The sequence below is a fragment of the Selaginella moellendorffii genome, unplaced genomic scaffold (assembly GCF_000143415.4).
Source record: "Selaginella moellendorffii unplaced genomic scaffold, v1.0 SELMOscaffold_123, whole genome shotgun sequence".
Taxonomy (NCBI): Eukaryota; Viridiplantae; Streptophyta; class Lycopodiopsida; order Selaginellales; family Selaginellaceae; genus Selaginella; species Selaginella moellendorffii.
The window spans coordinates 30,682-45,053 of NW_003314384.1; positions in this window are offsets into that span (position 1 = coordinate 30,682).

Consider the following 14,372-nt stretch of genomic DNA (forward strand, 5'->3'; position numbering starts at 1 on the left):
GGGATTAGACAGCATATTGCCTTCTGGAAGAGGGGGTTGGTGTTTGGTGGAGAATCCTATTTTAAGAGGTGCAAGCCTTTGCTCAAATACTGGGAGAAGATTATATCTGCTATCCAAAATGGGCCGGTTGTATATGAAGAATTGGAAGAGTCCTTTTGGCCAGAACCCAGAGCACCAGATAGTAGCGGAACAATGTCCTCTGGAAATGTAGTGACAGATAACGATCTTGAGGATCACTATTGTGGGCCGAGGAACAAGAAGCCGGATTCAGCATTCAATTTAGTACAGGTCTGCAAAGGAATGGTCGTGCTTGTCAAACCCAGTAATAAAAAACAAATGATATGGGTGGGGCGCTGCATCACTAATGCAGAGGAGGACGCGGAAACTAACTCCTTCAATGTAACTGTGGAGTGGTTCAAGCCAAGTTCCGGATATACGAAGGATTGCCTAGAAAAGAGATGGGTGCTGAATCCAAGGGATCCCAACATGAGCATATCGGTGGATAATGTTGTGCATGGTTGGATGCGGAAGCAGAGTGCCACCATCACCTTGCCAAACCATGCAAGAGATGCAGCAAGAGCATTCATAACCCGGGTTCAAGGTGAGATTCATTAATATTCCTTTACTAAGTTTCTAATGTATTTTATTTCAAGGTGAACAATCCGAATCTGAATCAGAGGAGGCGTGATGGCATGGCGTGATGGCGTGAGGCGTGACACCAAAAAGTAGGTGTCCACTAGCGCTTAGGCTTATAATGGCGTGTGCCCTCATGCCATTTACTTGATCACCAAATACCTTTTTCCCTTTGCACTAGTATATCTTAATACCGGTCTGAGAAATAGAATGGCATGTGCCCTCAGGCCTTTTACTAAATCACCTTTGAAAGAAATGCAAGCCTCTATGTCGTAAAAATAAGGTACTAGAGAAATTCCTTAATAATATGAATGTTATTTAGTTTCATGAAAATACACTAAGGGTCAAATGAGTTAAATGACTTCTCCAGACTAGCAATGCCTCTTGCTACACCTTCACAATTAGATTCATTAGAAAAAGATAACATTGAATAATATCTAAATGTTCTCACCATTAAGTTATATGTCTGGCTAATAGGAATGACGTTCATCTTGGAAAGCTCACCACACGCTCAATGAACAAACAAATAGTGTGTGCGTGCATGCCATCGCTCTTCTTTAGCTTCAGATTTGGCTTGTTCACCTTGACAATGAGATTTATTATACAACCAGATGGACTCAGTTTGGACACAAAGTCACCGCGCTAGTCACTCAGATATGTCTAGCCCCTGGACAAAAAACATATAATTTCACGTCATTTTCAAATACTTGAAAATTTGTACCTAGTCCCATTTTACTGAATAAATTCCACTAACGAAATAGAGCTTGAAAGATGTTTCCAGAACAAAGAACTTTTGGCCCAGAGTTGGGTGCAAACACTATAGTGTGGTGCTAACGGATAGTTAACATGAGGAACAACTATATTGGTTTTGGCAAAGACCTAGACACTAATAAGTAGTGTCATAAGGATAAGCTCGTGGGGCCAATGGTGTGGAGACACTAAATGTGCCAAGGTGTGATACCTTGAGGTTATGTTGGTGGGTTCATAAGAACCCCTTGCCAAAGGAATCTCAACGGAAATGGGAATAGCATAGCCTAAGCTAGAAGATATGTGGTAGAGTGTGGTAACCAAAACAATGATGGAGGTGTGGAAGCACCAGCAATGAGTTGTATGACTTGACAACTATGAGGCAAATAAGCAAAAGGTGCAAGATAATTGGTTAAACTGGTAGAAGGTAGCTACCCAAGACTTCTTAATGGCATAAGAAAGTTAGATATACCCTTATGGGAGATAAATTGCTTATGTTGCGAAATAGTAAGTTAATGTCGTAAAAGGGAATGCTCATTGTCAAAGAGGCCACCATTTGGGACATCCAAACACTCTATAACACCAAAAAGTGGTGTTTGATGTCACGAGGGCAATAGATAAGGCCCAAGGGACTAAGTCTCTAGTGAATAATGGATAGAAGGTGGTATTCAAATGTCCAAGGTTGCGGAGACGGGAGAAAACTATCTATCCAAATTGGACAATGCCAAAAAATGGAATTTTGGCAAGGCTAGTGATGGGCATGTAAGGACCCATAAACAACAACATTAATCCCGGTGTGTGGGATTATAAGGTGAGCATACCTGTATTGAGGAACCACTCCCTAGACTATCGGGTCAGTTCATCCCTAAGAATATTTGCTAAGGCATAATGGAAAGTGCAAAGCTATCCTCCTAGTCTGGAGGAGAATGACCGAAAGAAAGGTGTGAAGCCAAAAGCAAGTAGTAAAGGGATAGAACCAAACCATGGGAATTGAAGGGCATAACTAAGGGTGGTTATGCCAGTTGGGAGTGGAGAATCAAGTGGGGGCTCAAGAGTGTTGTTGCTAGCAACCGTGATGTCATGGAAAGTCTAAAATATGGAATTGTCCATGTTAGACTATATGGCAACTAGAAAGCTTGCTAAAAGGGAGGCCTTAGCAAGCTAAGGGACATAGTTCCTTCAAAAGTTCCCAAAGACGATTTTAGGTAGCTTAGTACCTAGAAAGCCAAGCGTAAATGGTTCCTAGAGCGCGCGAAATCAGAGTGGCACAGCAGAAGCATGGTCTTGAAGCTGGCCATGAGGCGAGGCTATCAAGGTTGGGGAAGTGGTTCCTGAGTGTTCAAAGAGAGGGCTTTGAACGAAAGTCGATAGTTAAGGATTTTCACACTTATGCATGAACCATGTTATGGTGGCCGGATGGCTTGCTAAGTGAGATTGGCAGGTTAAGGGGACAAATCCCCTAGTTGAGGGTGCTAACTTCAAAAGGGGTGGCCCATGGGGCCGAGCATGGAGGAGTCCATGCATGATCACAGACTTGTCAAGCGAAATTACTTGGCAGTGCGAAGGAACTAGGTTCCTAAGCTATGATCTATAGCGCGCTTTGACTATAAATTGGTGCACCGGCGTGGGGAGTCACGCCAGGCATCTTGGATGATGCCTTCTGTAGATGCATATACGGAGGTTGGGTTCGAGTCCCGACCCTCTAGTGCTTGGGTTTGAGTCCCAAATCACTAGGGCATGGTGATGGTTTGGAATATGAGGACACTCATATTTCAGTGGTCATGGACTCTCAATGAGGAGATTGAGTTGGGCACACCGCCAAGTGGGGGATGCCCCGGAGTCGTGATGCACAGTTAGATTGCTTAGAGTGAAAGCTCGACATATCTAACTTGAACACTTTAGTGCAAAGGGCACCAAAGATGTGGTGAATGAGATGGGGACACCCAGTCTCAGTTGCTATGGATCCTTGGCCGGAAGGGCTGGCTTGGGTGCCCTGCCAAGTGTGGGGGATGCCCCCCAGGGTCATAATTAACAATTTAAAAGGGTCTGGAAGACCTAGTTCCTATTGGTAGACCTGTTAAGGGGTCAAGATGAGATCACCAGGTGATCTTGTGGCTAAACAAGGACAAAGTCTTTGTTTGGGTTAAGGAATACGATTTCTAGTTCAAAGTGTTGATTTGAACTATTGATAATGGTGTGGCTTGGCCAAGGTGACCAAGTGGGAAGAACACATAAGAGAAATGAGCTATGTCAATGATATGGCATAATAAGTCCGAGGAAAGTAGTCTTTATAAGAAATCCAAGGGAGGGTCTCAAAAGTTGGGCTATGGATAGAGCCCATGGCAGAAAATGTTAAAGAGACGTACTAGGGGTGAACACCCTCTGGACTTTGCAAAGCAACAAAGTGCTTACTATGGAACTGAAAGGAAACCTCAAAAATGGAGGTAGGGATCCTATGTTGTTAGGTGCAACAATCAAGGATAGGAGCAAAAGACTAGTGGCTAAGAAAAAGAGCTATAGGAATCATGGGAAAGAATCCAAATGGCAAAGTTGAGCCGAGAACACTAATGTGTTGGATGCTAATAGATTGTGGGAAAGGCAATGTTTCCCCAAGGATGGATTCCCAACCACTCCGATTTGGCAAAAGTGGATGCTCCAAAGGGGGGAGCGGTAAGGTAGCCAAATAATAGGGCCGTGAGCAGCCATAGCACCAATTATGATAACTCGAACTTAGTGCCCAAAGGTGGCACGATATCGAAGAGAGGATGATGGTACCCTCAAGTAAAGAACTTCCTAGGATAGGGAAGTGGAGTTGCACCATGTGCAACGTAAGGTGTCGGAGACACCTAGGAAATTCACTCGGAGAAGTCAAAATTAAAAGTTCCAAAGTACAAAGGTTATGTCAATGGAATCTGAGACTACTCGAGAATGAGTAGTGGAATTGAGTTAGAGAGAACTAAACCAATAAAAGGGAGCAAACCACCCCAGGTGGTCGAGTGAGTCTCTACGTTGGAGAGACTATGCTCCTTAGAGGATGGACAAGGCATGGTGAGCCTTCGGGGTCAAACCATAGACAAATATTAGCTGGGTGCTAAGGATGGAAATAGTAATACCTATGGGTGTTACTTTATAAAAGGGTTTACCGTTCGATGAGGACATCGAACTTCGTCTATGGGTGGTGGAGTTGTGAGACACAAAATCCCTAGGCCCCAAAGTGGAGCTGAAAGGGCACCACATGGTAGTGGCCGAAGCGAAAACCAAACGAGCATAACACCTTTAGACTAAAATCTCCGACTTGAAAAGGTCGAGAGTGGGAGTGGAACTCCCAACAAAGGGCTCGAGGAACAAGCATGGGGCAAACCATGAGTGAGTCTCTAGAAAAGGGGACACAAGAGGACCAAAACATGACATATGGAAGTGTCCGAGATGGAGTCCGAGGTGGAGTCCGAGGTGGACCCGAGATGGACCCAAACTGGACCCGAGGTGAGTTCAAGATGGACCCAAGATAGAGTTCGAGATAGACCCGAGATGGAGTCTGAGATGGAGTCCGAGATGAACCGAGATGGAGTCTAAGAAGGAGTCCGAGATGGAGTCCAAGATGGACCCGAGATGGAGTCCGAGATGGACTGAGACAAAGTCTGAGATGGAGTCCGAGATGGAGTCCGAGATGGAGACCGAGACCGAGACCGAGACCGAGACAGGAACTGAGACCGAGACCGAGACCAAGGCCGAGACTGAGCCCGAGCCCGAGTCCGAGTCCGAGTCCGAGTCTGAGTCCGAGTCTGAGTCCGAGTCCGAGTCCGAGTCTGAGCCTGAGTCCGAGTTCGAGTCTAAGTGGGTGAAAGCCCAAAGCATTCATCTCCCAGACCCTGGGGGGTTTGGTGAGCTCCAAAATTATAGAAGGGGAGGACTACAGTGGAGCTAGTTTGGCCCAGGAAGGCTGTACCTAGTGTTGGGTGATGAGCTGCCCACTGGGAAGTCCAAGACTAGAGTGAACACGGACAGACAAGCGGGGTGGGTAGCTTGGTGAAGTGTTCAAGAGCCGGCTCTAGTTCCCCCAGGAGATCGACTGGCCAATGCTCCCAGTCCAAGTGTGGGTGGCACTACCTACTTGGATACCTAGTGTGGCTCAATGGAACCTCGCTCTAAGCCCATGGCTAGAGCACTTAAAGGCAGAAGGCGGGGAGACTACCCATGAGGCCCGCGTAGGGCCACGGTGTTCCGAAATGTTGTCCCAAAGTCCCAGACTGTGGAAAGGAAGAGGAGTAATCCTCTGGAGTAGAGACCAAGGATACAGTCGTGTGGTGAGGAAGTCCCAGAGGACCGTAGGACTTAGTGGTCGGGTCTGTGGGCCTTGATCTAGTGGCGGTGTTGGCGAATGCGGCCATGAGCAAACAAGGATTTGGTGGGGACCGGAAAAGGGATATTGGGGAAGGCTATTCCCCATGTCTGTGGGCATCCTAAGGATGCTAAGGAGTGGATCTGGGATGATCACTTATGCACGGATGGCCTAGTGTTGGAGAGACGGGATTGCAATGCAGATAGTGTTAAACCACCGATGTGACCAGGGTGAATGAGCATGGCCTAGCGTAATGGGCTCATATATCAATGGTACGTTGGGGTGTCGGTCATGGGATCGGACACGTGGAGCACTTGGACCAAGTGCAAAGGTTGAGTGGCATGGATGCCATTCTCGGGGCTAGCAAGCCCCAAGTCCTAAATGGGACTTATGGAGGTTGTGAATGAGACTCCTCCAAGTGGTCGGAGGTGTGGTTAAGCGAATAAAGTAGAATGGAAAAATTTGCCGCTTACACTAAACTATACCTCAAATGTGTTGGCCATACCTAACCTACCCACTATCTTTACTATACATTTGGAACCCCTTGTAATAGCTTGAGAAAGGATATCAACATTAGTTATAAAACTCCCCAAATGATAAATAACCTTAAAATTATATATCTGAAGCTTCAAATCTTATTATGTAGTACAAAAAACCAAGTTCCTCTACTTCAATAATAAAATAACCACAACATGATTACCTTATAGTAATATTTGAGAATTATGCAAGTATGCATGAAATTTCTTGAAACAATAAATATCTGCTAAACACTCTTCTATTGTGCCTCTACTAGTTATAATGTACAACTAATATATGCAATGGGGTGGTGCTAACCAAGAATACTCAAGCATTCTTGCATCAACACACCTCCAAAATCGATATCAAAAGCATTAATGAGCAAAATGAAGTAGGTAGGATATGCTAAATTGAAGGAGTTGTTAACAGCTTTTTGAGATTTGTAAAGGCCTACTCACAATTCACAGACTAGATAAAAAACAATGTTAACAACTTTAATACGGTGTAATACAATCAAAAAAGATAATTAACAAAATGATCAAAATATTGCATCTTATCTAACAAGCGTTGCACATCATTCACACACTACAGAGTAGGGAACTTTAAAACTACCACAAATTTGTTAGGATCAACTTTCAAACCTTCATAAAAAATATAGTACCCAAGAGAAGTTTTATCATTAGACCCAAACACACACTTTGATTGCTTCAACTTCAAACAAACTTCTTGTAGGTGATTCAACACCTTATGAACATCATGGATGTGCTCCTACATCCCCTTTCAGTAAATCAAAACAACATTAATGAAGTTAATAGTTATTTATAGGGGGTTCCAAATATTGGGCCGAGTATGCTCAATAAGAAACACATAGGAGTTCCTACCTTATATTTATTTGGCATAAGTACATATATGATAACCAATTTCTCAACTAACTTAGGTGGGGATTGATAAAGGATCTAGCAATACCAACCTCCTATTATTGTGGTAGTAAGGAAAGAATATCCAAAAGGACTAACTGATAGGTAATTTTTGATACCCACAGTCACATTCATGACACTCTCCCCCCCTTAGGGAAAATTAATATCCTTGTTGATACATACTCTAGTAGAACACTGCCAAGGAGAAAACTCTAGAAAAAGTTTATGGTGTTCACATTTTATAAAAAATGCATTAACTTAAATGAGTTTGGGTAACTTTTCTATCTAATGTAAATGCACTACACTCAAACACCTTCCAGCCATCACTAAAAAAGAAATCACTAACAGAGTTAGGCATCCTTGCTGCTCTAGGTGTCATCAAGCCTATGAAAGATGATAACCCTTGCTCGTATGTGGCATAGAGAGCCAACCCTTATGAGCAAAGAAACCAAACCTATTGATAAGGTTTAAATAGACTACTATAAACAGGTAGTTAGAGTTGTTTACATGGTCACACCCTTTTAAATAAAATAAGAAACATTAAGAGAGAGGCAGGTGATGTGACCAGTTGACAGTAGTTACCCCATGACTAAAGAGCTCACCATACACACAAAGTGCTAAAATCAATCTACCTATACCGGCCCAAACCCAAAAATAAAAAAATGGACAATATCAAAGTCATAGACAAGAGACTTAATTATCAATGAATAAATCTTAGATTAGAACACAAAAGTATTCCAACAAAGTTATCATCTGATAAACTAGTATTAGAGTATAGAAACCACCAAAATCATTATAGGTGAAAGTCATAGGATTCACTATCCAATAAAATTCAAAAGCTAGTGTATCATCAAGTATACTCAATAATAAAACTTAACTATCAAAAATTGTAGATAGCATGCTAAACAACTTATGTAAGATAACTCAAAGAACACAAAATATTATTGATTGCCAAGAAAAATGCTCACAAATGTATCAATGTCACGAATGTGACTTCAGGTATCGAAAGTTACCTGTCGGCTAGTCCTTTCGGATATTCTTTCCTTACTGCCACGATGGCAGGAGGTCAGTATTGCTGGACCCATTATCAGTCTTCGCCTATAGCGCATGTGATCATGGGATGAGATTTGGATATACTGTCACCGTGGATCCTTGGAACCTTGGGGGATAAATGGGGATAAAATAGCCATTAAGGGCTCTCTCATCAGGCAATTGCTCCTTTTCCAGTTGGATTAAGGGGAAAGAGATAAAGTGCACTACAGTTGGTATCGGAGCAAATGGCATAGGTGACGAGAAACTCATGTTGTTGACTTACACTTGTTAGTGTTGGGAACCCCCACGATATTGAGCTTAGTCCCTCAATATTCTCTAAATGATAGCTTACCGTGTCTGCTAAACACCCTCTCTATCATGCCCTTTGTGTTAGTCTCATTTCGGTCCCAAATACTAATTATGGAAAGTGTCTAAATTTTCTCATTTGGCATATCTACGGCATGTAGAGATTGGCTTGAACACAATGGTGTTCGTCCCGTGTCCAAATTTGCATTCTAGCACCATTCCATATTTAGTAAGTTTCGAACTTGTCCCAAAGACTAACTCCTGATACTAAAGGAGGTTTGGGGTGAAAGCTCGAAGCATGTGTTCCTTAAGGGGGGGGGGGGGGGCTGTGGGGGGTTCCAATCCAAATGTATAGTAGGGATGGTGGGTAGGTCGGGCATGGCCGACCAACCTGAGGCATAGTCTAGCTCTTGCTTGTGTGCCTGTCCTTGTTCTGCGTTTGGCTTGGGTCTAAGCCCAAGTTCCATTCCATGCTAGCTAGTGGAGTACCCATGTCCTCGCGTTAGGCCACTGGTATGCTAAAATAGCACCAGACTCCATTTGGCTCCATTTTGCGTGCTAGTCCTGGCATTAGGATGCTGGTTGCTTTAGGACTGTTCCAAGTCGCTCCGAGCTCCTGTCCCTTCGCTCCTTGGGCTGTATGCTCGGGAGTTGCTCCGTGGTCTGGTTCCAACACTCCTTGGCTCCATGCTTGGGGGTTTGGTACCGTTCCTTCGTTCAATGGCCCAAGGCCCTAAACCTCGGGTTCCACACCACGTTCCTTTGGACACGTGGCATGTGACATGTGACATCTGTCACACGGCACATGGAGGGTTTAAGTTCCGCTTCGTGGTGTTATTCTATGGTAAATCATCATAGGATAAAGGGTAAAAACCACATGCGCTACATTTGGTATCAGAGGATGAGTCTCAGCGAGTACTATACAATGAGATTGGGCAACTAGTTTCATTGCATACACAGAGATGAAAACGATGATCCGAGTGGGTACACGTTTGGGTGCAAAGACTTCGCAATGGTTCCTTGGGTATGGATTTGGTTACCTTTTTGTAACGTAATAATGTAAGCTTGCTCTTGGGCTCATAGGACGGATTTGAGATGTTTCGTTTGCACGAGTTTACGCTTGGGCTCGTGGTTGAGGCGCATTAACAACTCAAGGTTACACTTTGAGTTGGCAAGATTAATGTAAGCCTATCGGTGGTTCCATGAGTTGTTCCATGTACTATGGGTGAAAGTAAACCTTCCCTGGGTTTGCTATGAGTAGCAAATATGCTGATCAGTAGCTATTTAGCACGGTAGATCCTTCCTAGGCATGATTACAAGTGATTCAACCAAGACTGTAGGGATTAGTCTATTGGTTCAAGTAGTCATTGCCGTGCTCTCTCATAAACTTTTCTTGGATTGGATTGAAGGCAGTGCGAAAGCAAGCTTGAGGTTTAGTCAAAGATGAGACCAAAAAGATAGTCCTCAGGGATGAAGGATCAAACACGGAAATTATCTTCTTTTCTTGGAGAGATGATTTGTAACGAGGTGTTAACTTATTACTCGTGTTCACAATATGCAATCAAAAGTCCCTACCTTGATGCATGTTGGTTATGGTGGCCTTACAAGTGGTGAGTTGTGGGATGGATAGCAGTGAAGCGCTATACCATTTTGTCTAGGCTTACTATTGGAAGACTTGGGTTACAATACTCAATTCTTTTCCGGGGAACCTTGCTATTGCTCCTTGAGTAGCTTGGTGTTGGATTAGTTTGAGTTTGATCGGAAAGAGAGTGGCATGAGCTTGTCCATGTTGTGAATAAAAGTTAGTGGTGTTCAGTGTTGTAAATCTCTATCGGTGGAGTGTGGCATTGATGTTGCATTTTATTGAATCGAGTTGGCACTTGATACTCACATAAACGTTTGAAGTAGGCATTGCTTATTGCATTACTCAATTGATGATCAAATCATTGTGATATTTATATCATATCCATGTGATAATGGGCAATGTGTTTACGAAGTTGCTTGGTTAGACGATGATCAACCCCAAAGTGGTTGATGGAGAAACTAGCCTATTTGCAAGTAATACCATTGTAGTAGCTTTGACTGGATTCTCGGTGGTGATCCATTATGCTAAGTTTAAGTTGGTACCTTTTTTTCTTGAGGGCATACCCATTGAGGTGTTGGAAAATGGTTGTAGCATCCATTTGCTATAGCTTGTCAAATGATCCGTTAGCACTTAGAGTAAATTATTGGATAAAGAAAATGTGTAGTTCAGGCATTGACATCGCTAGCATTTGTGTTAGTGGAAGTGGCATTGTTGATTCGAGTGATGAGGAATTTCCTTAGAGTTTGATTTTCCATGTCATTTTTCTTGTTAGTGTTTTGGCTTCACATTGGATTTTGAAGGTGGTTGAAGAAAAGTGTTACTGCAATATGTATATCCAAAGATGTGGTCTTTGTGATCAAGCCTTGGATGTTTCATTTGCATTTTGCGGATGTCAGTGTTAGATGTCGGAAGTATGGGCAAAAAGATGTTCGAGGTTTGAGCATACTATGGATCATGAGAATTGGTGTTAAAGTGAACTTATGTGAAGTCGTAGGTAGGAGGAAGTTGGTTGAGTCTTGAAAGTTTGTATTCCTGGACTGAGAGTCATTCTTTCTCTAGGATGGAAAATTTTCCACAAATTTTCTTAGGCTTTTCCAATGGCTGATCTGTTGATCACTTTGCCCAAAAACCATTCCATTTTCATAAGCCAGTACAAACTAGTGAAGAGGTTGGAGTTAACTTCAGTTAGCTTAAACCTTAGTAGATAGTTTGTATGATGCGATCCAAAAGGGATGCTAACTTTTGGGGCTAAGACAATTGAGTTAAATAGAGTCTGGAGTTGGTATAGAAAAGTGGCCGTTACACTTTTCTAGAAATGTGACCTTTGTGCCTTTCTTCTGTAGTATTGTGCTTGGTGGCAGGTTGCATCTTGCATTTCACTTAAACTCTATGAGAGTAGTGAGCTCTCACTGATCCTGACTTGGTTTTGGTGGCCTTGCGCCATAGCTGAGGATAGTGATGTCCAACTTAGTTGTTTGCAGTTGAAATGTTAGTACCCGTACTATAGCTGTGTCTATGAGGAGGTTGTGTACCGATATGAGTTCATCTCATGATCTTCACATTAGTTTCGACTGAGTGTTAATCATGCATAGCTAGCCTCTTCAAGGCATGTTCAGAGCTAGTGGCTAAATGTTTTAGTGAGCTTATTGCGGTTGAGTTGGATTCGAGTGGTCATTTAGTTTGTATTATTCTATGAACTTATATCTTGTACTTAGGGTATCATGTTCATGTTAGACAAGCATACAACTTGATGGCATGAGTTTAGTGTTTAGGTCTTGTGAAGGCAAGTTGAAGAGTGATTGTTAGTTGCTTTGCAACTGGTGATTATTTGTAGATTTCATCAAGGACTATTGACACTTGCTTTGCTCAATGATAATTTAGTAGTGATGGGCTTGCTTTATTGGATGGTGTTGCGGAGGATCGTATCGTTAGACTTACATGAGTTTTTCATGTTGGCATGTCGACTCTACCTCTGTTGATATCATTTAGTTACATTTGGTCCATAGTGTTGGGCTTCATTGAGTCGTGGATGTGGTGAATCACTCCTTGATAATGTGTTATCTAAAACTGAGTATTGCTGAAGGATTGGTCTTGGATACTAATTAAGTATCTTCGACTTTGGTTAGCTTGGTTGCTAGAGAGCTTTGGGTGGTGATTCACTCTTGTTTTCTTTTGGCTTTGTTTTGGTGTTGATGGCATTGAAGTGATGCCCTATCATTGATATTGTTGGTATTGGGATTCAGGTGAAATGAGATATCTCTCTGTAGGATTGATATTGCATTTCATTAGTCTCGATGCAAATAGTGTTGATGATTTGGCTTTAGCTTTGTGTTGTTGACATTTGGTGCATTTGCTAATTAGCAACTGTGTTGACGTTCAAATGAACTGAGTGGCAAGTTTGAGTTAGTTGTGTTCCAGACGAGATTGTTTAGTAGAGGTTGAGCTTTAGCTTTCCCTGAAAAGAGATTTAGTCATGAACTATGCTAGCTTTACAAGAATAAGAGTTAGTAATTGATATTGGAATATTTGAATCCTTATTGGGTTTGAGTTGGAATATATCGATCATTGATGATTCTTCTTGTGCTTATTATGAAGTGAGTTACGTCTTGCTATAGATGGATTCATGGAGGATCGTTTAGTGATCACTTGTTGAGCATAGCTCCATTGTGCTTGGCTTTTGGATTGATGCAAATATGCTCTTCATTAGCTTTGCATTATGAAGTTTAGCTTATAGATATGTTGAGGAGAATATTGTGGGTTGTACCATGATTTCTCTTTCGCATTGAAGTTAGTTCATGCAAGACTTATGATCATTGTTAGGCACGACTTTAAGTTTTTGCATTTCTCACATAGTGTGAGTACCGTGAACTTTTTCTAGAGTTGTTTCTTTGGCAATATTCTAGACTCGAGTATGTATCGATGAGGACGTCGATCTTCCCAAGGGGGGGAGAGTGTCGCAAATGTGACTTCGAGTATCGAAAGTTACATGTTGGCCAGTCCTTTCGGATATTTTTTCCTTACTGCCACGACGGCAGGAGGTCAGTATTCTTGGACCCGTTATTAGTCTCCACCTAACCTAGTTGAGAAACTGGTCATCATATGTGCACTTAGACCGGAAGGGCACTAAGGAAGGAAATCCTATGTTGTCATTTAGTCAAGCATACTTGGCACGGTGTCGAGAAACTCATGTTGTTAACTTGCACTTGCTAGTGTTGGGAACCCCCTCGATATTGCTATGGGGGGTTCCAAATGTATAGTACGGATAGTGGGTAGGTCAGGCATGGCCGACCAACCTGAGGCATAGTCTAGCTCCCGCTTGTGTGCCTGTCCTTGTTCTGCGTTCGGCTTGGGTCCAAGATAACCAAGATAAAGCTAGAAGAATGCAAGAATGAATCACCACTCAAACCTCTTTAGCAACTAAGCTAACTAAAGTTGAAGATACCTTACTCAATATTCGAAACCAATCCAACACTATAAACTAAATGCAACCAAATGATATTGACAAAGATGGAATTGATATGCTAACATGGAAAAATTATGAAAGTTTAATGATACGATCCTTTGCAACACCATTTTGTAAAGCAAGTCTATCATTGTTAAATCATTATCAAGCAAAGCAAGTGTCAATAATCTTTAACAAAGTCTATTAGCAATCAAAAACTATAAGATGGATTCATTTTGGTACACAACCTTTTCATAGATAAAAATATAATATAGGTACTAACACCTCAACTTTAAACAACTAAGTTGATAATCACTATCTTTAACAAAGATGTAAGGCCACCAAGACCAAATCAAGATTAATAAAAGCTCATTACTTTTATAGAGTTTAATAAAATGTAAAGTGCAATATGCCACCAAGAATAATGCTATAAAAAAAATATACAAGGGTCACCTTCTTTATACCCACTTTCTTACACTAACTCTAGAGTCTATCCAACTTAATTGCTTTAGCCCCAAGACTCATTATCCCTTTCGGACCACATCATATAAATTATATACTAAGGTTTAAGCCAACCAAAGTCAACTCTAACCTCTTTATTAGTTTCTATTGACTTATAAAAATGGAATAGTTTTCGAGAAAAATAATCAAAAAATCAACCATTGGAAAAACCTAAAATAAATTGTGGAAAATTTTTCATATTATAAAAAGAATCACTCTTAGTCTAGAAATATAAATGAAGAACTAGATAATCTTGTCTAGAATGTAATTAACTCAAACTTGCCACTCAATTGGTTTGAATGTCAATATAGTTACTAACTAGAAAATACATGAATATCAATAATACAGCCAAAA